We start from the raw sequence: 11,439 nt of genomic DNA on the forward strand, positions 1-11,439 counted from the left end.
AAAATTAAAATGTGCATCTATTTTAATTGTTCCTATCTTATTACTCAACTGTTGTAAAATTTTTTTTTCCCCTCAGAGCATGGAAACTATCGAAGTATAAGAATATGTTTGTCTGTTAACCACCTGGACAGGATCCTTGTATGCTAATATTCATCATATATTAGTGATTCTTGTCACTTTCTTAAAAAACAAACTTTGTGATTGGAAAAAAAATGCTATGTACTCAAGTCCTAAGAAGCCCTAAACTTTTAGGCTTCTTTTCCCTTAAGACAATGTTCATGTGAGATTCCTCTTTTTCTTTTAATTTCAATATTTTTATTCACGTGAAAAAATTGGAAATAATGTAAGTGTGCTATATAGAAAACTGATCAAGAAGTTAATTTGGGTTAGTGAAATTGTTAAAGTAATTTCTTATCAAGAAAAAATGATTTATACTCATTATAGTAAAACTGAAAAATATAGGTTATAAATAAGGAAATATTAATCACCTATATTCTCACCATTCATGATACCATTACAAGAGTAAGTACTGTTTCCTCCAGACTTTTGTATATGTGTAAATGTGTGTTCACGTGTGTGTATACACATTCAAAATATATAGTTAATACATTGCATATGTTACCGAACTCAGGTTTAACTGCTAGTCACTTAAGTAACCAATACTGAGTAGTATTGGTTTGGTGGAAAGGAAAGATAGCTTTATTGCAGAAGCCCACAGTTCTGGGGAGAAGGTGGACTCATGTCCCAAAAAACCAACTCATGACTCCCCAGGTTTTGCTCTGAGATAACAGAGGGAAAAGAGGAAGAGACCACATGCTTAGGAGAGGGTTATGGGGTGTGTGGGCTCAGCTCATGGACAGTCTTCTGATTGGTTGGTGGTGAGGTAATCAGAAGTCAGCATCCCCAGCCTTCTGGTTCCAACTAATCTGAGGTCTCTGTGCTTTTCTCCAGAAAGGGGAATATGTAGTCAAAGGAAATCTGTTTTTGTTTATCATGTGAAATGTGGTTCAAAATCGAATTTTTTTAATAGTGATTTTTTTAATTAATTAATTAATTTTTGACTATGCTGGGTCTTCATTGCTGTGGGTAGGCTTAGTCTAGTTGCGGTGAGCAGGGACTCCTCTTGCTGGGGAGCATGAGCTCTAGGCACTCAGGCTTCAGTAGCTGTGGCACATGGACTCTAGAGCACTCGGGCTTCAGTAGTTGTGGGTCAAGGGCTTAGTTGTTCTGCCGCATGCGGGATCTTCCTGGACCCGGGATCGAATTTGTGTCCCCCTGCACAGGCAGGCAGGTTCTTAACCACTGGACCGCCAGGAAAGTCCCAAAATTAACGGGTATTTTTGCAACACCATTTATACAATAACACACTCCACCGTTTGTGATGTTTCAGTAATTATTTGCAACTTTCGTTTTTTTTTAATATTATATTCTTTATAAAATATAAAAAGAAAAATCAGTAGAGAACACAGGATAGATTAAGAAAATAAAACCCACACATAGTCCCACATTTAGAAATGATTATTGTTAATATTTTGGAGCATATCTATGGATACCCAGTTGAGTTTGGATGCCCCAAAGTGGAGGAGAACTGTGCCTCATTTCCCAGGGTGAGGCTGTGGAGAAGGCATCAAGTCTAGGATGGGATCTCTTGGTTCCCAAAACTGTAGGGTCTTCATGACCACAGGAGGTGTCCGGATGAGTGGCTAAATGTAGTCTCAGAGTGTCCCATGAGCCCCAGGGGCTGGGAGAGCAGCCTGATTACTCAAGTCCACTGGCAAAGCTGGCTGAAAGGAAGTGAAACCAAACAAGTGAAACCATTGCCCTGCACAAGACCAAAAGAGGCAAAGGTCTTTTGCAGAAGGAGAAAGGCTTTACTGCAGGGCAGCCAAGCAAGGAGACAGGAAGCAAAGCTCAGATCTGTCTCCCCGATGGGCTTTTGTGTTGGGTATTTATTGTGGAAGTAGGGAGCAAGATGGGGAGGCGGCTCTGAAATATTTGGTGGAAATGAAGGAGAAGTTTCAGGAATTTTGTGCACGGGATGACTGTCCTTCACGTCTCTTCACAGGTGGCTTGTGCAGTATCAGGATAGTTCCACATGTTATACATGGTAGATTTTTGGCGAACGATGTACAAAGTTCACGATCGAGCATTTTAGTCCCTCAATGTGCCAGTGGAAAGTGCTGTTAGTTAGTAAGTGTTTCCGTACCTCGTTTCCCTGGTGCTCTGCGAGACAAGCTTAGGGGGAGGTCTCTGTTAATTGTCTTGCTTCTACCTTATGATCCTTGAGTGTGTACAATTCAGGGTAAGGTTTCAGAAGGAATCAGTGAGCCCCTGAACGTCTCAAGTCAGAGACTGTGAAAGTTGTGATGAACACAAGTTCGTCATGCATATGATATTCAGGAGAGCTGGATGGAGGTTGTAGAGTGGGCTGTATAACTAAGGATTCAGTGGGAATAAGGACATCTCAGATAACTATACAAAAGGATGGATGATCACACCTAAGGACCAGATATACAAATCCCATTTCAGGGAAAGTCATTGTATAGATGGTGATTCACACCAGGTACTTTTCCCACACTGCTGGATTTTGCAAGTCTCTTCTAAACCCTGCTGATACCTACAGAGAAGGAATCCTAAATTAGTGGATTTTAATCCTGAAATACAAGAAACTAAAAGTAAAGACTGGCAAAAAAGAAAGGCCGTGTAAGCTGAAAGTGTAACACAGAACATTTTCAGAAGTGGATATCATCAGCCAGAAGCAGTTGCTTGCAGCCCATTTTTTCATTCATGCCATCAAAAATTAATTTCAGTCTCACTTACAAATAAAAGCAAGCTTTAGTCCCATGATGAACTGAGGAATATCTGGTTCAGAATTTATCTCACAGGAAGAATGATCCAGCCACAAGTCTTACTCAGCTTAAAACAAACAAAAAACCTTCACTGTCAGATGAGAAAAGAGGTAATTCTGATTCTGATTTACTATTATTATTATTACTACTAGTAGCCATGTGCAATACACAATAGTGCATGTGTTAACACATTTTCTCATTTATTCTTCAAGTAGCCTCATGAGGTAGATACTATTACTATCCATTTCATAACAGAGGAACTGACACATTGAGATGTTCAGTAGTTTGTTCAAGGTAAATGGTAGAGCTAGGATATGAATACTGGTTATTGGGCTCTAAAGCCAAAGCCAGTGTGACAGAGGAGCCTGGCAGGCTACAGTCCATGGGGTCGCAAAAGAGTCGAATATGACTTAGCAACTAAACATAAGCAAACACCAGAGCAGGAGAGAGGCTGTAGCATCTGGTAGGGGATGGCAGTGGGGATTCTTGGGGACACTGACAACCAGTGGAGGTGGCTGACATATGATGCCAGTATCTGTAGGTCTTACACACTCATTGGAAGGGGTGGTGGTGCCAGCACATGGCAGACAATGGCCAACAGGGTGCATCCATGAGCATGAGAAGGCCGTTCTCTGGTGCAGTGGTTACCTACTGCGGCATGATAAGTTATTCCCAAAATAACAGTTTAAAACAACAAACATTTATTTTCTCATAGTTTGTGTGGATTGATGAGTCACAGTGATCCATGACCAGCAAACCCAGACGTCCAGACTGATCAAGCATGTATTCAGCTATGTAAATTAAGGAAATATGAGTCATCTAGAGCATAAAAGAAAACATATTTTGAGGCAAGATTGCCAAAATAGGCAAAAGCTCTCAAGTTTCATTTCTGCTACCCATAAAACCATGTTATCACGAGAAAGGGTCCTCAGGTTCAGGGGTCCCTGGAGTGTAGAAGGAAGTCAGATGGGGTTTTGTCTTTGTTTCCATAAAAATACATGTTTCTAGATATCAATGTCTATGTTTTTCATTCATGTACTTGGGGAGTGGTCAGACGCATGAACTGACTCCATCCATGGCATATGAACATCATTGCTTCACCCAATGTTTGAGTATTGATAAAATGTCAAGTGTTAGTCGCTTAATTGTATCTGACTCTTTGCAACCCCAGGGACTGTAGCCCACCAGGCTCCTCTGTCCATGGGATTCCCCAGGCAAGAATACTGGAGTGGGTTGCTATTCACTTCTTCAGGGGATCTTCCTGACCCAGGGATCGAACCCAGGTCTCCCACATTGCAGGCAGATACTTTACCATCTGAGCCACCTGGGAAGCCCATGGATTTATGTGTTCACCCTGTTTTATTTCTGTTCCTCATGCTGAGGCCATATGCTAACATTTTGGTGAATTGCTTTCATGATACTGATGTGAAATCTGCCTGCGTTTGGAGTTAATACAAACAGTGTTGTGTTATGAGCATTTAGTCCATAGTCTCCACACAGTGCTCTGCGCTGTGCATTCTGCTTACAATCTCCATCTTTATCCAGGTAAAGAGACCCTTCCTTCTCAAGGAGAAGGACAGCTCAGGAGTATAGGATTCCCTGAGACAGTCTGTCAGGCAAGGGAGAGATCAGGTAGAAGAGGAAACACCCTGGAAAAGGAGAGAGGGAAAGGAAGGATGCTGTTGCCACGAGGCCAAGCACTTGTGGGCTATTTTCCCATTTCTCATCCCAGGTAACTTTACTGAGTGGACATCATTATCATCCTCCTATGGTAGAGAAAGAGCTTCAAGGAGATTAGGTAAACTATTCAGGTCAATTTATCTGCAGGAACATTGGTCACCTTAAAGGTCACACATAGACCCAGATTAGGCTTTTCCTTGAGCAGTGGTTCTTAACCTTGCCTGTACACTAGCATCACCTGGGGAACTTATAACCACTGACACTCAGGACCACCCACCTATACACACCCACACTCACTCAAGTTCAGATTTAGCTCGGCTCCAGGAGAACCCAGACACCAACTGAACTTAATTTTTAGTCTTAAGTATGGGGCTTCCCAGGTGGGGCTAGTGGGAAAGAACCTGCCTGCCAATGCAGGAGATGTAAGAAAATGGGGTTCGATCACTGGGGTCAGGAAGATCCCCTGGAGGAGGAAACGACGACCCACTCCAGTATTCTCACCTGGAGAATCTCATGGACAGGGGAGCCTGGTGGGCTCAGGTCCATAGGGTCGTCCAGAGTTGGACACGACTGAAGCGACTTAGCACACAGTTATTTGGTCGCAGTTTAACATGCCCCTCAAGACAAGTGCTCTGAACCTGAGCAGAGGCTGGTGAGTTTCACACAGTGAACACACCCATGTAAACACACCAGAACAAGAAACAACGCTACAGACACAGAAACTCCCTCACACCTTCTTGCAGTCACTGTCCAGATCCTCAAGGATGACCTTTCTCCTGACTTCTGACACCACGGAGCAGTTGTGCCTGGTTCTGAACTAATTGTGTGGGCTTCCCTGGTGGCTCAGATGGTAAAGAAGCCACCTGCGATACAGGAGACCCGTGTTTCGTCCCTGGGTTAGGAAGATCCCCTGGATAAGAGAATGGCTACCCACTCCAGTATTCTTGCCTGGAGAATCCCACGGACAGAGGAGCCTGTTGGACTACACTCCATGGGGTCACAAAGAGTCGGACACGACTGAAGCAACTTAGCAAGCATGCATACATTGCAGGCTAAAAGCCCATGGGGTCACAAAGAGTCAGACACACCTGAGCGACTTTATTTTTTTCATACATTGCATATTCTTTTGTGCCTCATCCCTTTCACTGAAAAGTATGCTTGTAAAGTTCATCTGTGTTGCTGAATGAAGCTGTGGTCTGTTTATTCCTATTGTGGTGTAGTATTCCACTCTATGACATTTTGTTCAACTATTGATAAACATTAGGATCTTTCCAGTTTGGGGATATTATGAACTAATGATGATATTAACAGTCTTGTATGTATGTACTGGTGATTATATGTTCATATTTTCGGTGGGTATTTACATGGGAGTTGAACTGCTAAGCCTGAGGGTAAAACAGTGGCATTGTAAAAAGTTCCCTAGGGAGGTCCTCAAGGTGTTCCCAAGGCGGAGACACTCTTCTTTCCACTGGAGAGTATACCTGCAGTACTATGAAGATGTTTCTCATAATACCATCACTGGCACCTAAACCAACTCAGATTTCTTTGTTAAAAATGCAGATAACAGCATCCAGTGAACTAAAATGGGGAGCGGGGATGTGGTCCTTGGGAGTCTACTGTTTTAACAACCACCATCCAAGTGGTTCTTACATACACCTAAGTTGAAGAACCAATGCATTATGCCATGCTGCAAAGAAGTCAATCCAGACTTGGTAATATATTTCTCCATCCAAGATCTTTTGAAACTGATGAACATACAACAACTAAAGGGAATGATGACTTTAATTGCCTTCAGGGAGGATTTATAGATAAGTACTACTCCTCTCAGGCATCGTTAATTTTGAAAGCTTGCTACAAGAATCAGGTCAGATCAGATCAGATCAGTCGCTCAGTCATGTCCGACTCTTTGCAACCCCATGAATCGCAGCACGCCAGGCCTCCCTGTCCATCACCAACTCCTGGAGTTCACCCAGACTCACATCCATCGAGTCAGTGATGCCATCCAGCCATCTCATCCTCTGGCGTCCCCTTCTCCTCCTGCCCCCAATCCCTCCCAGCATCAGAGTTTATTCCAATGAGTCAACTCTTCGAATGAGGTGGCCAAACTACTGGAGTTTCAGCTTTAGCATCATTCCTTTCAAAGAAATCCCAGGGCTGATCTCCTTCAGAATGGACTGGTTGGATCTCCTTGCAGTCCAAGGGACTCTCAAGTGTCTTCTCCAACACCACAGTTCAAAAGCATCAATTCTTCGGGGCTCAGCCTTCTTCACAGTCCAACTCTCACATCCATACATGACCACAGGAAAAACCATAGCCTTGACTAGACAAACCTTTGTTGGCAAAGTAATGTCTCTGCTTTTGAATATGCTATCTAGGTTGATCATAACTTTCCTTCCAAGGAGTAAGCGTCTTTTCATTTCATGGCTGCAATCACCATCTGCAGTGATTTTGGAGCCCCCAAAAATAAAGTCTGACACTGTTTCCACTGTTTCCCCATATATTTCCCATGAAGTGGTGGGACCGGATGCCATGAGCTTAGTTTTCTGAATGTTGAGCTTTAAGCCAACTTTTTCACTCTCCACTTTCACTTTCATCAAGAGGCTTTTTAGTTCCTCTTCACTTTCTGCCATAAGGGTGGTGTCATCTGCATATCTGAGGTTATTGATATTTCTCCCGGCAATCTTGGTTCCAGCTTGTGTTTCTTCCAGTCCAGCGTTTCTCATGATGTACTCTGCATAGAAGTTAAATAAACAGGGTGACAACATACAGCCTTGACGTACTCCTTTTCCTATTTGGAACCAGTCTGTTGTTCCATGTCCAGTTCTAACTGTTGCTTCCTGACCTGCATACAGATTTCTCAAGAGGCAGATCAGGTGGTCTGGTATTCCCGTCTTTTTCAGAATTTTCCACAGTTTATTGTGATCCACACAGTCAAAGGCTTTGGCATAGTCAATAAAGCAGAAATAGATGTTTTTCTGGAACTCTCTTGCTTTTTCTATGATCCAGCAGATGTTGGCCATTTGATCTCTGGTTCCTGTGCCTTTTCTAAATCCAGCTTGAACATCTGGAAGTTCACAGTTCACGTATTGCTGAAGCCTGGCTTGGAAAATTTTGAGCATTACTTTACTAGCGTGTGAGATGAGTGCAATTGTGTGGCAGTTTGAGCTTTCTTTGGCATTGCCTTTTTTGGGGATCGGAATGAAAACTGACCTTTTCCAGTCATGTGGCCACTGCTGAGTCTTCCAAATTTGCTGTCGTATGGAGTGCAGCACTTTCACGGCATCATCTTTCAGGATTTGAAATAGCTCAACTGGAATTCCATCACCTCCACTAGCTTTGTTTGTAGTGATATTTCCTAAGGCCCGCTTGACTTCGAATTCCAGGATGTCTGGCTCTAGGTGAGTGATCACACCATCGTGATTATCTGAGTCATGAAGAGCTTTTTCTATAGTTCTTCTGTGTATTCTTGCCACCTCTTCTTAATATCTTCTGTTTCTGTTAGGTCCATACCATTTCTGTCCTTTATCGAGCCCATCTTTGCATTAAATGTTCCTTTGGTATCTCTGATTTTCTTGAAGAGATCCCTGGTCTTTCCCATTCTGTTGTTTTCCTCTATTTCTTTGCATTGATCGCTGAAGAAGGCTTTCTTATCTCTTCTTGCTATTCTTTGGAACTCTGCATTCAGATGTTTATATCTTTCCTTTTCTCCTTTGCTTTTCGCTTCTCTTCTTTTCACAGCTATTTGTAAGGCCTTCCCAGACAGCCATTTTGCTTTTTTACATTTCTTTTCTATGGGAATGGTCTTGATCCCTGTCTCCTGTACAATGTCACGAACCTCATTCCATAGGGATAGTTTAAAGACATTTATATACTTCTGTAACTCGTGAAAGCACTCTTTGGTTAGATTGCTTATCCCTGGGGGTGATAGAATATGTTTCCTTTATTCACATCAAATGGGATTCATGAGATGGATCTAAGTCAAGGCCATAGCATTCTTATCTGTGACAGATAAAGACACACCAGTTTTCCACCAGGAGAACAGGAATGATTTCCTGTTTTGTTTAGTTTCTTTTCTTTTCTTTTTTTTTTGTTAAACACAAGTAACAGAAGTGCTTTCCAGGCCTGTTTAGTCTCTGCCCAGCCAGAGTGGGGTCCCCGCTCTGGTGTCCCCACACCCTGAGAACAGGACTCTTCTGTCTTACCTGGGCCCTGTCTCCAGGAACACAGCATCCATAGGCAGTTCCCCATGTAATTGGTACCTAATGCCATAGTTCCAACCCACTCCAGTATTCTTGCCTGGAGAATCCCATGGAGAGAGGAGCCTGACGAGCTACAGTCCATAGGGTCGCAAAGAGTCAGACGTGACTGAAATGACTTAGTACACACATATGCCTTTGTTCCTCAGGGCCCAGTTTCTTATCCCAAACACAAAATACTCTAGCTTCCCACCCCATACCCCACCACCAGCCTCATTCTGCTCCTGTTCACGCTGCTTCTAACTTGCTTTTTACTTTTTTTTCCAGTAGGCTGGTTGCCCAAGCTTCTTCTGAAACTAGGCCCTAGGCCCCTTCGTTTCTTAACATCCCAGCTCGGTTTAAAGCTCTTAGCTCATTTCCAGCTGAGCCCCAGCCATGGAACAGGCTCACAGCCAAGTTCACTGGGTGTTATATTTCACCCCCACACAGCAAGGGCCTTGTTATGACATTTGTGAACCCATAAAAATATTTTAAAGTATATTTTATGAGTAAGCTGGTATAAAGGATGAATTTATGATTATATATATTGCATTATATTATACATATTGTGCCTGGTTGTTAAGTCACGACAGTGATATCTGACTCTTTTTGAACCTATGGACTGTAGCCTGGCAGGTTCCTCTGTCCATTGGATTCCCCAGACAATAGTACTTGAATGGGTTACCATTTCCTCCCCCAGGGGATCTTCCCAATCCACGGATTAAATCTGCATCTCTTTCATCTCCTGCATTGGCAGATAGGTTCTTTACCACTAGTACCACCTGGGAAGTCCACAAGAATACACAGAAGAACTATAGAAAAAAGCTCTTCATGACTCAGATAATCACGATGGTGTGATCACTCACCTAGAGCCAGAAATTCTGGAATTTGAAGTCAAGCAGGCCTTAGGAAGTATCACTACAAACAAAGCTAGTGGAGGTGATGGAATTCCAGTTGAGCTATTTCAAATCCTGAAAGATGATGCCGTGAAAGTGCTGCACTCCATACGACAGCAAATTTGGAAAACTCAGCAGTGGCCACATGACTGGAAAAGGTCAGTTTTCATTCCAATCCCAAAGAAAGGCAATGCCAAAAAATGCTCAAACTGCCGCACAATTGCACTCATCTCACACGCTAGTAAAGTAATGCTCAAAATTCTCCAAGCCAGGCTTCAGCAATACGTGAACTGTGAACTTCCAGATGTTCAAGCTGGATTTAGAAAAGGCAGAGGAACCAGAGATCAAATTGCCAACACCCATAGGATCATCGAAAAACCAAGAGAGTTCCAGAAAAACATCTACTTCTGCTTTATTGAGTATGTCAAAAGCCTTTGACTGGGTGGATCACAACAAACTGGAAAATTCTTCAAGAGATGGGAAATACTGGACCACCTGACCTGCCTCCTGAGAAATCTGTATGCAGGTCAAGAAGCAATAGTTAGAACTGGACATGGAACAACAGACTGGTTCCAAATAGGAAAAGGAGTACATCAAAGCTGTATATTATCACCCTGCTTATTTAACTTTTATGAAGAGTACATCATGTGAAATGGTGGGCTGGGTGAAGCAATAAGATGGAATCAAGATTGCTGGGAGAAATATCAATAATTCAGATATGCAGATGACACCACCTTTATGGCAGAAAGCAAAGAACTAAAGAGCCTCTTGATGAAAGTGAAAGAGGAGAGTGAAAAAGGTGGCTTAAAACTCAACATTCAGAAAACTAGGATCATGGCATCTGGTCCCATCACTTCATGACAAATAGATGGGAAAACGGTGGAAACACTGACAGACTTTATTTGGGGGGGCTCCAAAATCACTGCAGATGGTGACTGCAGTCATGAAATTAAAAGATGCTTGCTCCTTGGAAGAAAAGTTATGACCAACTAGAGAGCATATTAAAAAGCAGAGACATTATTTTGTCAACGAAGGTCTGTCTAGTCAAAGCTATGTTTTTTTCTAGTAGTCATGTATGGATGTGAGAGTTGAACTATAAAGAAAGCTGAGCACCAAAGAATTGATGCTTTTGAACTGTGGTGTTGGAGAAGACTCTTGAGAGTCCCTTGGACTGCAAGGAGATCCAACCAGTCCATCCTAAAGGAAATCAGTCCTGGGTGTTCATTGGAAAGATTGATGTTGAAGCTGAAACTCCAATACTTTGGCCACCTATGCGGAGAACTGACTCATTTGAAAAGACCCTGATGCTAGGAAAGATTGAGGGCAGGAGGAGAAGGGGATGGCTGATATAGTTGGATGGCATCACTGACTCAATGGATATGAGTTTGAGTAAACTCCGGGAGTTGGTGATGGACAGGGAGGACTGGCATGCTGTAGTCCATGGAATCGCAAAGAGTCGGACACAACTAAGTGATTGAACTGAACTGAACTGATGTTTTATTTTATGCAGTTTATTGTATTAGGGGCTTCCCAGAAAATCCCATGGGCAGAGGAGCCTAGTAGGCTGCAGTCCATGGGGTCATGAAGAGTTCGACACGACTGAGCGACTTCACTTTCACTTTTCACTTTCATGCATTGGAGAAGGAAATGGCAGCCCACGCCAGTGTTCTTGCCTGGAGAATCCCAGGGATGGGGGGAGCCTGGTGGCCTGCCGTCTATGGGGTCATACAGAGTTGGACACGACTGAAGCAACTTAGCAGCAGCAGCAGCAGCAGGTGG

The sequence above is a fragment of the Bos indicus x Bos taurus genome, chromosome 4 (assembly GCF_003369695.1).
Source record: "Bos indicus x Bos taurus breed Angus x Brahman F1 hybrid chromosome 4, Bos_hybrid_MaternalHap_v2.0, whole genome shotgun sequence".
NCBI lineage: Eukaryota > Metazoa > Chordata > Mammalia > Artiodactyla > Bovidae > Bos > Bos indicus x Bos taurus.